The sequence below is a fragment of the Dasypus novemcinctus genome, chromosome 10 (assembly GCF_030445035.2).
Source record: "Dasypus novemcinctus isolate mDasNov1 chromosome 10, mDasNov1.1.hap2, whole genome shotgun sequence".
NCBI lineage: Eukaryota > Metazoa > Chordata > Mammalia > Cingulata > Dasypodidae > Dasypus > Dasypus novemcinctus.
In genome coordinates, this window is record NC_080682.1 from 19230644 (window position 1) to 19247065 (window position 16422).

Sequence of the window (16422 nt, forward strand, 5' to 3'; positions counted from 1 at the left end):
CTCAAACGTTTGAAGCCATTAGTTACCAGAAAAATAAAAAGAAGCTTAATATTTTAGGCACTGAGAAAATTTAGCATTGGATAATTTGTATTACACTTACCTTATCAACAATGTTACATCTTGTAATTAATATATAAATGAAGCATATGCCCTTGTGCTGAATTGGAAAATGCACATTCTTGGGATATAACTGAAATGGTAATGTCAACACCAAACAAAAGGAAGTATAACTCCACTAAAATCTGTCACATCTCTTGTGGAACTCCTCACTTCCTTTCCCTTGTGGGGATCTGAGTCTTCTGCACCAATCAAGGATAAAGGATGCTTTGCTTTGGGGATCTTAATTAGACCATTTTAAATCTTTGGCTCTCCCATGCCCTTTAATGGACTATTTCTCCTTACAAAGAATTGAAAGTGAAAAACCTTTCTAGGGCTAAACATCTAAACTGGAGGAAGGGGTTCTTTACAATGGGTGATGCTAACCATAGGAGATGGACATGTAAGATGGGCTTGTCATGTTTATCTTTCAATTTACTTGACATAATAAATAACCCAGAACATAACCTAGCCAAAAAATCAGTTTAAATTATTTAATACAAGTGAGTCTGAAATGGAACTGTCTAAAATTTTCTTTTGACTGACCACTGTTAGCATTTCCTAATGTATGTAGGTGAACACCAAAAGTAAGGTGGAAACCTGTATATGTATATTAGGGAAAGGCAACCTTAGTATTTCTTTCCCTATGTTTTAGAAAGCTCAAAAGAGCATTATTCACAGCCTAATAGGGAGGGAAACCTGGATAAATGACAAAATCATACATTTTCTTGAACTCATTAAGGATCTGAGGTTCCTGAGCAACCAGGTAGCCTAATTCCAAGAACAGAATGGCCTTTTCAAGGTAAGAAAGAACTTACCAGTCTTTTTCACCTGTAGCAGAGCACAGAAGGAACAGGGTGGTTTCCATAAAAGCAAGTAAGAAATCTGATTAAATTTGATAGAATTGATAAAGTTTGAGTGTGACTAGCACATATAGAATCCCGGGAAGCCCCAGACGAAAGATGAGTTGCATTCACTCACAAGCTTTTTTCCATGGGCCTCACCGTGGTGCTCACAGTAAAGATGTGTGACAGGGCAGAAGGCCAGAAAGTGTCTTCCTTGGTCATGCAGAGAATGTCACTGCAGGAAAGGCATGAAATGCCACCCTTCCCTGGATTCTCTTTTTGAAACAAAATCCTTAAGCTGCTGGGAGAGGGGCAACAAATCCTGTCACCCTCAAGGCACAAGTAAAGAGACATTGTTGTGGGGAAAGAGTAAAATTTTAAAAGCCCTCTCTTCCTGCAGAAGGGCAGGAAGCTGTCCTGAGTTGAGAATCCTATTCCATATTATTAAATGTAGCAGTCATGTGGGAATGGTAGTTATCACTCTTCTATATGACATCTGCTATAGAGACAAGGCTGGGCTTGACAGCCAAGGCAAGTAGGAGCAGGGATGCTAAGAAACTTCAACCCTAAGGCACCTAGGATCTGCCTAAGAGTGAGGTCACAGCTGCCTGATAGGCACCAAGTAACAAATATGTTTTTATTTCAGATAGTCATCTGTGGCCACTTCCTTAAACAAGTCTTCAAGAAACAAGAATTTTGGAAACTCATTTCTCTCACAAGGTACAGAACTCTTTTCTCTCCAGCATAGAAGGGAAAACATTTTTGAACCTTTTGTTTAAGAAGTAAGCCTCTTCTATTTTTATTCATTTCTATTCATGTCCACTGATATTATCAGCTTGTACTATAGGAATACTTTTCTTCCACCCCAAAATCCGTTCCTGAGAAAATGGAGGTGATTTACCTCAGTTCCTTTTCTCTGTACTCAAGGCATTTGTTGGAATCTTAGCTGCATTTTGATAATGTTTTATCATATATTTATTTCTGGGTAGTAGGAGTCCCAAATTAAGGCAAGCTTCACCTAACACTGTGACATAAGTATGTCCATGTTTATAGGATAAGCTAAAGTCTTAAAACATCCAAATTGAGGTAATATGAGTAAAGGATTTAAGGAGAAGTTGGGGAGAAGATATGCACTGTAGTATCTTCAACTGTTCATGCTGTAGGACACCATGGAATATTTTTTAAAAAATTGTTCTCTCCATCATCTCATAAGTATGAGCCTAATAGGAGAGACTGGACCTAAAATCTCAGAGCAAGAATTATTTCCATCAAATATTTTTACATACACGATGAATGTACAAAATGCCCTATGTAAGATCATTTTTCATTTTTTATTTATAAATTGATTTGTATGTACATTTTATATAAATGGAATCATACATTACATAGTGCTTTGTGTCTGGTCTTTCACTTAGCATATGGATTTTGTCTGATATTAACATCTTATAGTATAAATGCACATTAGTTCATTTTCAAAGAAAAACAGTATTATATATGCAATTTTACCCATATTCATGTTTCACGTTGGTTTTAGTATGCTATACAGTCCCATGTTGTATTTTTTAGTTTTCCTTTAAGCGATATGCATGAACTTAGACTTTCCTTTAAGCCACTGTCATACCCATATAATAGCACTGCTAGTTACAAACATTATGTAGTGCTTTCATCGTTTTCTATTCATTTCTAAAAATTAGCACACATTCATTTCACCATTCTGCACAAGTTAACCCTCAAATTTCCATTCTCTACCTTCATTCTATTTTCTGGTGACCCATACTCAAGTTATTAACTCCATGAGATTACACAACACATTTAGTTCATAGTGGCATAATCATACAGTATTTGTCCTTTTGCATCTGGCTTCCTTCACTCAACATAATGTCCTCCAGGTTCATCCATATTATCGTATGCTTTATGACTTCATTTCTTCTTACAGCATCATAATATTCCATCATGTATAGAGACCACACTTTGTGTATACATGCATCAGTGGTTGGATACCTGGGTTGTTCCCATCTTTTGGCAAATTGTGAATAATTTGGCTATAAAAATGGGTTTGCAGATGTCTGTTTCACTGCTTTCAGTTCTGTGTATATACCCAGTAGTGATAGTGCCAGTTCACATGGCAAATACATATTCAATATCTTTAGAATCCACCAAACAGTCTTCCAACAGTGGCTGTCTCATTCTATATTCCCTCCAACAGTGAATAAGTATTTCTATCTCTCTACATGCTCTTCAAAACTTGTAGTACTCTTTTTTTTTTCATTGTTAAAAAAGTTATTGAATTATATCACACGCATATACATAAACAATAAGTGTATAGAAATAGTTGTGAACTTATAAAACAAACATACTTATACAGTACTCTCATAATTCACTCTACCACAGATACCTTGATTGTTATTGAACATTTTAAACTAATGATTAAAGAGCATTGTTAAAATATTACTACTAAGTGAAATATTTTCCCACAACCCACCCTACAGAATATTCTGCCTTTTTAATATTGGCCATTTTAAAGGCATGAAAAGATAATTTATTGTAGCTTTGATTTACCTTTCCCTAATCACTAGTGATGTTGAGCATTTTTTCATGTTTTATTCACTATTTATAATTCTTTGGACAATTGTCTTTTCAAGTCTCTTGTCCATTTCTTATTGTGTTGTTGGTCTTTTTTTCTTAAGTTGTAGCATCTTTTTCTTTATCATGGATATTAAGTCCTTATCAGTTATGTGATTGACAAATAGTTTCTCCCATGGAGTCAGCTGCCTTTTCAGTCTTTTGACCATCTTTTGACATGCAAAAGTATTTAATTTTGAGGTGGTCCAATTTTTCTATTTTTTTCTTGTTGTTGCTCTAATTTGGGTGTAAGATCCAAGAAACCATCACGTTCCACAAGGTTTTCAAAATGTTTCTTCACCTTTTTTTGTAGTAGTTTTAGGTGCTGGCTTTTATATTTAGGTATTTGATCTGCTTGAGTTGAATCTCATATAGGGAGTGAGGTAGGGGTCTTCTTTTTTTCTTTTGATTGTGGATATCTAGTTCTCCCAGCACCATTTGTTGAAGAGACTGTTTTGTCCTGTTAACATGGCTTTGGTAGGTTTGTCAAAAACCAGTTGGTCACAGAGGTGAGGGTTTAATTCTGGATTCTCAATTCAATTCCACTAATCAATGTGTCTACCTTTATGCCAATCCCATGTTCTTTTGACCACTGCAGCTTTTTAATATGTTTCAAGTGTCACATCACTCCTCATTTTTAGAATGCTTTTGGCTATTCGAGCACACGTTCCCTTCCAAATGAATTTGGAGATTGCCTTTTTAATGTCTATTTAGTAGGCTATTGGAATTGCATTGAATCTATAAATCAGTTTGGGTAAGATTGACATCTTCATGATGTTAAGTCTTCCAATCCATGAACAAGGATTGCATTTCCATTTGTTTAGGTATTCATTGATTTCTTTTAGCATGGTTTTGTAATTTTCTGCATATTGGTCCTATACATCTTTGGTTTACCATTTATACTTAGGTATTTGAGACTTTTTCTTCCATTATGTAAATGGAAGTTTTTCCCTTCCTGAGCTTCCTGAGCTTCCAAGGTGCTAAGTTGGCTCAGCACCTTGCTGAGATGGCTCTCCATTGCACTTCTGGGCCTGGGCAGCGCTCTGAGGTTTCTGCAGGATAGGCAGTGCTCTGTGGTGCTTGCAGGCCAGGCAGTGTTCTGTAGTGTGCAGGGAAACCTATCTTCAGAAGGCCATGGGACATGAACCCAGGGCCTCCCATATAGTAGACTGGAGCCCAACTGATTGAGCCACAGCCTCTTCCCCACTTCCCCTTTTAAGGCATTCAACTGATTGTGTTAAGTGTCACTCATTGCTGATGGCAATCTCCCTGATTGATATATTTATTACCAGCTATCTACGATTTTTCACTGCAGTAAAGTCAATGGTGAATAAAGTCCAGAAATGCCCTTGTATTACATTTAGCCCAGGACTTGCTTGAACAAACAAATGGGCACAGTTACTGACCGAGTTGACACAATAGACTAACCATCACACATAGTCTCTCTTTTTTTTTTTAATTACAATTAGCAACCAATGAAGTTTACTTTATTCATTAAAGAGAGTGCAGATTTACTTTTCCTTTTTTTAAATTAATTCCATTAAACACGAATTTAGAACTTTCATCACATTAAAGATTTAGTAAATATAATATTTTATTTATATTTTTAATTCATTTTTTAAAAAATATTACATTCAAAAATATGAAGTCCCATTCAACCCCCACTGCCCCCACCCCCCACGCCCCCCACAGCAACACTCTCTCCCATCATCATGACACATCCATTGCACCTGGTAAGTACATCTCTGGGCATCGCTGCACCCCATAGTTAATGGTCCACATCAAAGCCCACACTCTCCCACGTTCCATCCAGTGGGCCCTGGGGGGATCTACAATGTCCCGTAGTTGTCCATGAAGCACCACCCAGGACAACTCCAAGTCCCGAAAACGCCTCCCCATCTCATCTCTTCCTCCCATTCCCCACACCCAGCAGTCACCATGGCCACCCTTCCCACACCAATGCCACATTTTCTCTTGGACATTGGATTGGTTGTGTCCATTGCACATCTATGTCATGTGGGGGCTTAGATTCCACATGGATACTGGATGCAATCCTCCTGCTGGCTTTCAGTTGTAGGCACTCTAGGCTCCATGGTGTGGTGGTTGACATTCTTCAACTCCATGTTAGCTGAGTGGAGTAAGTCCAATAAATCGGAGTGTAGGAGCTGAAGTCTGTTGAGGCTCAGGGCCTGGCTATCATATTGTCAGTCCAGAGATTCAAATCCCCTAAATATATCTTAAACCCCAACACCAACTACAGTTCCAGTAAAGTAGCATGAAAGTCTTGTGAAAAGAGATCCCATCTGAGTCCAGTTCCATCACGCAGAAACACCAGCTCCAAAGAAGGGCCAACTGAAATGGCAGTGAACCCCATCTGCCATGACCATAGAACCCGTGGGTCTCTTTATCCCTCAAAAGAACCAATACCTGGGGCTGTATCTACTTTATCTGTCTCTGAGACTCTGCTCAGGTGTGCCTAAGGGCAATCCTTCTGACAACCTCCAGACTCTTTTTTAGAGACTCGTAGCCATATAAACTCATTTCTCCTTTCCATTTTCCCCTTACATTAGGACAAACAGCATTTTAAAGTCCTGATATTATATGTAGACAGGGATATTCTGCTGATCCACATTGAACCTTTAATTCAAGGTCATTTTCTAGTTGCATCTTCAGCTGGTATTTGGTAGTGATCCCTCGATACCAGTGAGGCTCATCCCCGGGTGTCATGTCCCACGCTGGGGTGAATGCACTGCATCTACATGCTGAGTTTGGCTTCGAGACTGGCCACATTTGAGTAACATGAAGGCTGTCAGAAGGAAACTCACAGGCACAATGCTGCTCTAGGCTTTGTTCTTATTGCAGGTGTATAGGCTCACAAGCATAGCCATTAGTATCAGGAGCCCACTATTGGACCCTCATTCCTTCCTGGTTCTTACCGTTGCACCTGGGGGACTGCTGCTGCTCCCCTAGGGATCACGACAGAGCACCCCCGGCCTGGAACCCAGTACCCCCCCAGCTGTTGTTTTTAATTGTTTCCACTATGAGTATATCCAAACATTACCATGCACCCTGGACATATGCCCTGTATAACTCCCTGTCAACCATATATAGCCTGTCAATAACATCCCATACCAGTATTCCTCTGCCGCCATTGTTGAACCACTCTGTGATCCAAAACTTCCTGTAAAGTGAATCCCAATTAATGTCAGGTTCCCTTACTAGTAAAATGGAATATAGCGATGAGTTTAAAAGTTAGATCTAGAATACATATGGATTTGGAAAAATTTCTATATCCTATCTTTTTCTTTTCTTTTTTCCTAATTATTGAGCTTCTCTTCACAAGAGTCTTAGATCACAGTAATTCATATATACAATATACAGTACCCCCACACATCCACCATAAAACCTTTTCCCTTCCACAGCGATAATATTGTAACTTATTCATATCATATTTACTGAAACTGATGTACAGACTCCAAAACAATAGCTTTCAAACAAGGAGACATCTGTGCTTACAATGTAGTCCATACATTAGGATATACAGTTTTCTAAATGTTTTAGTTATCCTATGTTTTACATTATGGTTTGCATTATTAGTCTGTCATCCCATATATGTTTTTGGTGTAATATTACATGTTTTATATTCATCCTCGTGTACTCTCGTGAAACTCCTCTCTTGCCCCCACATTTACCTTGGTTCCCTCCATTCAACATCCATTTTCCCCTCCCCTTGGGGCCCACAGCGACAGCCAATTTCCATTTCCCGAGGAGCCACGTCCAGGGATACTTGCAACAGTGTTCAGGGCCTGACTTGCTCAACTGCCCTAATGCCCTGGGAGCCACCCTTTCTCTTGAGAGATACAGTTCTCTCTATTTGATGGCATTAGTCCTCCCCAGGATGTGGGTTACCCCAACTCTCACTTCTTGAGTTTCTACCCAATGGTACAACCCACCCTGGCAAAATGAGCATTCAGATATTCCCCAGGAGTCCGTCCCGCATCAGCCCATCCCCTCCGAGCATCCTAAACAGGTAACGCTCCTAATTATATTTTGATACGATTTTCTCAGCATTTTACTCTCAACCAACACCTGACACTCCCTATGTTCGTATGTTGTCCCTCCCTCTCCCCAATTTTGTGGGCAATATTACCCATCCGCCCATTCCCAGGCCCCCTCAAACATGCAAAGCCCCACCCAAAGGAAACCCCTTGCCCCCATTTTATCTCTTCTTTGTGCTCATACTTACCGCCAGCTCATCATAGATTCCACCCCTGCAGACATCAGCTCACATCCTTCCTCCATCCCCCGATTTCCTGTAAGCCTATCTTCCAGTCTCTAGCTCTCTGAGGGAGCTCGCTTATTTCATATCATTGAGGTTATGTAGTATTTGTCCTTCAATGCCTGGGTTGCTTCACTCAACATAAGGTTCTCAAGATTCATCCATGTTATCACGTGTGTTCGTAGTCTATTTGTTCTTACAGCCGAGTAGTAATCCATTGTGTGTATATACCACATTTTATTGATCCACTCATCTGTTGATGGGCATTTGCGTTGATTCCAACATTTGGCCATAGTGAACAATGCTGCTGTGAACATTGGTGTACATATATCAGTTTGTGTCCTTGTTTTCAGTTCTGCTGGGTATATACCCAGCAGTGGTATTGCTGGGTCATACGGCAAATCCATGGTTAGTTTTTTGGGAAACTGCCAAGCTGTCCTCCAGAATGGCTGGATCCTTCTGCATTCCCACCAGCAGTGGATGAGTGTTCCCCTTTCTTCACAATCTCTCCAGCATTTGTATTCTTCTGTTTTTTTCAAAGCTGCCAATCTTGTGGGAGTAAGATGGTATCTCATTGTAGTTTTGATTTGCATTTCCCTGATAGCTAGAGATTTGGAGCATTTTTTCATGTGCTTTTTAGCCATTTGTATTTCTTCTTTGGAGAAGTGTCTGTTTAAATCTTTTTCCCATTTTTTAAATGGGTTGTTTATCTTTTTATTTTCAAGATATAGGAGTTCTTTATATATGCAAGTTATAAGTCTCTTATCACATTGCCAAGTATTTTCTCCCATTGTGTGGGTTCCCTTTTTACTTTCTTAACAAACTCCTTTGAGGTGCAGAAGGCTTTAATTTTGAGGAAGCCCCATTTATCTATTAGTTCTTTGCTGCTCGTGCTTTTGGTGTGATATTCATGAAGCCATTTCCTATTACAAGGTCCTGTAGATGTTTCCCTACACTGCTTTCCAAGATCTTTATGGTCTTGGCTCTTATATTTAGGTTTTTGATCCATCTTGAGTTGATCTCTGTATAAGGTGTGAGATGGTAAGCCTCTCATTCTTCTACATATGGCTATCCAGTTCTCCAGGCACCATTTGTTGAATAGGCCATTCTCTCCCAGTTGAGAGGGTTTGGTGGCTTTATCGAATATTATATGGCTATATATATATGAGGTTCTATATCAGAACTTTCAATTCAATTCCATTGGTCTGTGTGTCTCTCCTTATGCCAATACCATGCTGTTTTCACTACTGTAGCTTTGTAGTATGTTTTGAAGTCAGGAAGAGTGATTCCTCCAATTTTGTTTTTCTTTTTCAACATGTCTTTGGTTATTCGTGCCACTTTCCTTTCCAAATAAATTTCATAGTTAGTTTTTCTAGTTCCTTAAGAAGGCTGTGTTGATTTTTATTGGGATTGCATTGAATGTGTAGATCATTTTTGGTAGGATAGACATCTTAATAATATTCAGTCTTTCTGTCCATGAACAAGGAATATTCTTCCATTTATTTAGGTCTTCTTTGATTTCCTTGAACAGTCTTGTATAGTTCTCGGTGTATAAGTTTTTTACCTCTTTAGTTAAATTTATTCCTAAGTATTTGATTTTTTTAATTTACTATTGTGAATGGTATTTGTTTCTTGATTTCCTCCTGATCTTGCTCATTATTGGTGTACAGAAATGCTACTGATTTTTGCGCATTGATCTTATAACCTGTGACTTTACTGAACTCATTTATGAGTTCTAGAAGCTTTGTTGTAGATCTCTCAGGGTTTTCTATGTATAGGATCATGTCATATACAAATAGTGAAATTTTGAATTTTTCCTTTCCAATTTGGATGCCTTTTATATCTGGTTCTTGCCTCAGTTCTCGAGCAAGTACTTCTAAGACAATGTTAAATAGGAGCGGAGACAATGGGCATCCTTATCTTGTTCCTGAGTTTAGAGGGAAGGATTTCAGGATTTCTCCATTGTAAACAATGTTGGCTGTAGGTTTTTCATATGTACTCTTCATCATGTTCAAAAAGTTTCCTTGTATTCTGATCTTTTGGAGTGTTTTTATCAAGAAAGGGTGCTGTATTTTGTCAAATGCTTTTTCTGCATCTATAGATATAATCATGTAATTTTTTTCACTTCAATCTGTTTATATGGTTATTACATTGATTGATTTTCTTATGTTGAACCATCCTTGCGTACCTGGAATAAATCCCACTTGGTCGTGGTGTATAATTCATTTAATGTGTTGTTGAATATGATTAGAAAGTATTTTGTTAAGAATTTTTGCATCTAGGTTCATTAGAGAAATTGGTCTGTAATTTTCCCTTCTGTGGTGTCTTCGTTTGGCTTTGGTACTAGGGTAATGTTGGCATCACAGAAGGAGTTCGGCAATGTTCCTTCTGTTTCGTTTTTTTGGAATAGTTTCGGCAGGATTGGTGTTAGTTCCTTCTGGATTGTTTTGTAAAATTTACCTGTGAAGCCCTGGGCTCTTCTTTGTTGAGAGATTTTTAATGACTGATTCTATCTCTTTGCTTGTGATTGGTTTGTTAAGATCATTAATTTCTTCTTTCGTCAATATAGGCTGCTTATATGTTTCTAGGAATTTGTCCATTTCCTCTAAATTGTCATTTTTGTTGGAATATAGTTTTTCAAAGTATCCTCTTATGATAGTCTTTATTTCTGTGGGGTCAGTGGTGATACCGCCTTTCTCATTCCTTATTTTGTGTATTTGCATCTTCTCTCTTTTTTTCTTTGTTAGTGTCGCTAAAGGTTTGTCAATTTTGTTGATCTTCTCAAAAAACCAGCTCTTGGTCTTGTTTATCTTTTCAAGTGCTTTCTTATTTTCTATTTCATTTAGTTCTGCTCTTATCTTTATTTCCTTCCTTCTTCTTCCTGTTGGGTTACTTTGTTGTTGTTTTTCTAATTCCTTCACATGTGCAGTTAGTTCTTCAATTTTTGCTCTTTCTTCTTTTTTGATATATGAATTTATGACTATAAATTTCCCTCTCAGTACTGCTTTTGCTGCATCCCATAAATTTTGGTATGTTGTGTTATCATTATCATTTGTTTCAAGGTAGTCATTGATTTCTTTTGAGATTTCCTCTTTGACCCACTGTTTTTCTAAGAGTGTGCTGTTTAATTTTCAAATCGTGGTGTGAAATCTGGGCCTCTGTCCCTTGCAAATTTCCAGCTTCACTCCACTGTGGTCAGAGATATTGTTTTGTATGACTTTGATCTTTCTGAATTCATTAAGCCTTTCTTTGTGGCCTAGTATATGGTCTGCCTTGGAGAATGATCCATGTGCGCTTGAGAAAAATGTATATCCTGCTGTGTTTGGGTGTAATGATCTATATATGTCTATTAGATCCAGCTCTTCTAAAATACTGTTCAAATGTTTTGTTTCTTTAGTGATTTTCTTTTGCGATGTTCTGTCCAGAGTTGATAGTTGTGTATTAAAATCCCCCACTATAATTGTAGATGCATCTATTTTTTCACTTAGTTTTTCCAGCGTTTTCCTCACGTATTTAGAGGCACCCTTGTTAGGAGCATAAATATTTATGATTGTTCGATCTTCTTGACAGATTGTCCCTTTCACTAAAATGTAGTATCCTTCTTTGTCTCTCACAATTGTTTCGCATTTAAAGTCTATTTTGTCTGATATTAATATAGCTACTCCTGCCTTTTTTTGGTTATTGTTTGCTTGTAAGATTGTTTTCCAGCCATTCACTCTCAACCTCCATGAGTCTCTGGGTCTAAGATGTGTCTCTTGTAGACAGCATAGAGATGGGTCATATTTCCTTATCCAGTGTCCCAGTCTGAATCTTTTGATAGGTGAGTTTAATCCGTTGACATTCAGTGTATTATTTGTGTTAGCCATATTTTGATTGGATTTGTGTCATATTTTGTTTGTATTATTTTTCCCTTCTATTTTTGTCTTTTTTGTTGCTCTTACATTCTCCTCCAACTCTGCCTGTCCTGTTTTTTCCTTTCTTCCTGCAGAATTCCCTTTAGAATTTCTTGAAGGGGAGGTTTCTTGTTGGTATACTCTTTCAGTTTCTGTTTATCTGCGAATATTTTGAACTCTCCATCATTTTTGAATGCTAGTTTAGCTGGATAGAGTATTCTTGGTTGGAAATTTTTTTCCTTTAGTACCTTGACTATATCATACCACTGCCTTCTTGCTTCCATGGTTTCAGATGAGAAATCAGCACTTAATCTTATGGAGCTTCCCTTGTATGTGATGGTTTTCTTTTCTCTTGCTGCTTCTAGAATTTTCTCTTTGTCTTGAGCATTGGATAATTTGACAAGTATATGTCTTGGGGTGGGCCTGTTGGGGTTTATGACCAGTGGAGTGCGCTGTGCTTCTTGGATATGCACATCTGTCTCTTTCAGTAGATTTGGGAAGTTTTCAGCCATTATTTCCTGCAACACTCCTTCTGACCCCTTTCCCTTCTCTTCTCCTTCTGGGATGCCTATAATACGCATGTTTGAGCGTTTTGCATTATCATTCAGGTCCCTAAGTCCTATCTGGATTTTTTCTATCTTTTTATTGACCACTTCTACTATCTGTTTGATTTCCAATGTACTGTCTTCCACATCACTAATTCTCTGCTCTGCCTCTTCTAGTTTGCTGATATTTGCTGCAAGTGTATTTTTGATTTCTTGAGCTGTGGTGTTCATTTCCATCATATCTGTTATCTTTTTGCATGTGTCTGCAGTTTCCCCTCCAAGTGTTGTCTTCATGTTGTTAACCTCTTCCTTTACTTCATCAAATTTGTCAGTGATAAATGTTCTGAGATCTTTCATTGCTTGTGCCAAGTTCTGCTCCCCTTCCTGATTTTTAGTTTGTTGATTGGATTCAGCCATGTTTTCCTGATTCCTGGTTTGGTTTGTAGATTTTTGTTGCTGTCTGGTCATCATTTTATCTTGACGGGTTTAATCAGTTCCTTAGCTTCTTTGTCTAGTCTTGGAGAGTATTAGCTGTTGTTTTTGCGTAAGTGTTATATCTTCTCTTTGTCGCTTTGTTCTTCTTATTCTAATTTCTTATTGCTGGTGAGTTCACTTTAAAGGAATGTATTAGTGCCGGGGAAAGGCAATTGTGTAAGCAAGGAAAAAGTGTAAAGTAGTATTGGTGATATATGTTAACAAAGCAACAATATGAGATCTGGGAAGATGGAGGTTAGATTCATGTAAATTGTGTAGAGTTATAGCAGTAGGTAGAGTATCTATAATGAGGTAGACGACTGAATATGGGAGGAATATGGTGTGAACTAAAAAGCTATTGTTTTCGTGAGAGAGGGAAAGAGAAAAGAAAGGTAATAATTTCAAGAGTGGATAACAGACAGAAAACAAAACAAAGGTATTAGAAATTAAGAGTTAGACAATTTGTGGTTCAAAGAAAGGGAGGTGGAACATAGGAGAGACAGTAGATGATGGAGGATATCAAGATGTAGGGGAAAGGGGATAGTGTAGATAGCCAAAATCTATTCACACAGAAATGAGGCAGTTGAGGATGAGGAAACCCAGCAAATGTGAGGTGTTCCCTGCAGCACCTGCAAAAATCCTGAAACAGCCTGGTCCCAAAGAGCCTCCAACACTGCCCAACCGCTTCTTTGCAGGAGATATTATTAGGTAAGCTCACTCAGCCACCATCTTGCCCCACCTCCCTTTACCGTGGGGTGGGTACACAGGCAGGGTCCCTGGACGCCAGGCCGAGTGCTCCCATAGTCCCACACCAGCCTACACGTCTCTCCTGACCACAAAACGCCAGCAGGTTCTCACAAGCTCCCCAAACACTGCGAGCTCCCCAAACACCGTGAACTCTTAGAGGAGCCCCCACGACTTGGATGGGCCATATTCTCTCTTTTTCTTTTTTAGTATAGCTAATGGTTTGTCAATTTTATCGATCTTCTCAAAGAACCAGCTTTGGGTCTTGATCATACTATCTAACGTTGTTGTTGTTGTTCTGTTATCAATTTCATTTATATCTGCTCTAATCTTTATTTTTTTATCACCTTCTATTAGCTTTGTAAGTGCTTTGCTGTTCTTTTCCTCTTTCTCAAGTTGTTCAAGTAGATCTTCATTTTAGCTCTTTTTCTTTTTAATATAGGTTTTGAAGGCTAAAAATATCCCTCTTAGCACTTCTTTCACTGTATCCTGTATGTTTTGATAAGTAGTGTTCTCACTTTTATTCATCTCAATATATTTACTAATTTGACTTACAATTTCTTCTTTAACTTACTAATTATTTAGGAGTGTGTTATTCAGCCTCTATACTTTTGTCATTTTTCCTCTTTCCTATCTACTATTATTTCCAGTTTCATTCCATTAAGATCCAAGAAAATCCTTTGTATAATTTCAGTCTTTTTATACTTATTGAGACCTGCATTGTGACCTAAGTTTCTTCCTTATGGGTTATCCCATTTATTAATACATAATGTACTTCAGTATCACTTATCTTTTCTTTTTTTTTTTGCATTTAAATCACTTTGTCCAATATTTGTATAGTTACTGCTGTTCTTTTATGCTTACAATTTACATGTAGTATCATTTTCTAACCTCTCCTCTCACTTTCAGCTGGTTCGTTTCCTTGGGTCTAAGTTGAGTTTATTTTAGGCAGCATATGAATGGCTCATGTTTTTTAATCCACTCTGTCAGCCTATATCTTTTGAATGAGGAGTTTAGGCCATTCACATTCAACAATATTATGTACATGCATTATTTACTTCCACCTTTTTATTCTTTGGTTTTCATATGTCATATCTTATTTTCATGTGTTTTTACTCTTTTAGCTATTTTTCCTGCTGTTTTTGTCTTTACTCTTCTCCAAGCATCTCTCCTGTGTTTTCCTTTAAGGTTTTCAGGCACCATATTATATTTCTTGCAAAGGTAGATTCATTTTTATTAACTCACTTACTTTCTTTTTATTTGTGAATATTTTAAACTCACTTTATTACACAGTTAAAGGGGCACTGATGCAAAATACCAGAAATTAGTTGGTTTTTATAAAGGGTATTTATTTGGGGTAGGAGCTTACAGATACCAAGCCATAAAGCATAAGTTACTTCCCTCACCAAAGTCTATTTGTAGTAAGATGTCTGCTGACATCTGTGAGGGTTCAGGCTTCCTGGGTTCCTACATTCCTGGGGCTTGCTTTTCTCTGGGTTCATGGTTCCTTTCTTCCTGGGGCTGGCTTCACTTTCCACTGTGACCTTATTTCCCAAGGTCCAACTTAGGTCTTCAGCATCAAACTCCAACATCATAAAACCCTGAACTCTGTTCTTTGCTATGCCTTTTATCTGTGAGTCCCCACCCACCAAGGTGTGGGAACTCAACACCCTAATCATAAGTCAATCATGCCCAGGTACAGATCAAATTACAAGAATAATCCAATATCTATTTTTGGAACTCAAACATATGAAACTTCTACATTTGCATATATATTTGACAGGCAATTTTGCTGAGTAAAGAATTCTTGGCCAGCAGTTTTTCTTTCTCAGTATCGTAATTGCATCATACCACTGTCTCTCAACTCCATAGATTCTGATGAGAAATTTTCACTACGCCTTCCTGGCTGTCCCTCATATGTGATGGTTTGCTTCTCTTGCTCCTGTCTGAATTTTTTCTTTATCTTTGACATTTGGCATTCTGAGTAGTATGTGTCTTGGAGTAAGCCTGTTCACATTTATTCTGTTTGTGGTATGCTGTGCTTCTTGCAAATGTAAGTTCATTTAATTCATGAGAATTGGGAAATTTTCAGCCATTATTTCCTCAAATACTGTTTTTGCCCCCTTTCCCTTCTCTTCTCCTTTTGGTACTCCCATGAAACATACAGTGTTGTGTTTTGTGTTTTCGTTCAACTCCCTAAGTCCATGCTCAGTTTTTTGTCATTATTTTCTTTTTCTGTTCTTTTCTCTCTCCAATTTCAGATGTTCTGTCTTCTGCAATACTTATTCTTTCTTCTGTCATTATGAACCTGCTCTTGTGTGCCTCTAATGTGCTTTTGATCCCATTGCCTACTCTGTCTTTCATTCCCATGGGGTCTGTTACTTTTCTATTCACATTCTTCTTTGGGCTCACTCAGGGTCTTCTTGGTGTCCTTTATCTCTTAGTCATATTGTCTTTTAACTCATTAATTTGATTTTGGGAATTTGTATGAATCTCATTGACTGGTTGTCTCAAATCCTGTGTCTTTTAGAGGTTTTGATATTTTCCTTTTCTTTGTATGGCTTGTAATTTTTTCCTGATGTCTAAGTATATCTGATTAAGATGGCGAGTTTGTTCATATACTCAATTTATCTTTCTTTCCTAGGGATTTAGTGCAGAAGGCTGTGTGTTCCTGCTGTTCTTTGATTCTTGGTTGAAACTGTTCTGGGTTTAGGATTTTCCCTGTTAGTTGCTTAAACCTGTATCCTCGATCTTTTAATGTGTTTCAGATGCCTCCAAAGGCCTTGAGGAAGGAGGCTGTAAAGAGGAATAAAATACTCTCTTACTTAATTACTTTTAATTTCCTCTTGTGCCCTTCCTGGTCCACCAGCAGAGAATACTCTTTGGCAGTCCTCTCAGTCCAAAGCCTCCTCAAAGTGTGTTCA

At 38.0% G+C, this 16422-nt stretch overlaps 1 pseudogene; it reads left to right on the forward strand.

The window, feature by feature from the left end:
• The window catches only part of LOC131280008 (glycine N-acyltransferase-like), a 79978-nt pseudogene that overhangs the window by 20488 nt on the left and 43068 nt on the right, over window positions 1-16422 (forward strand).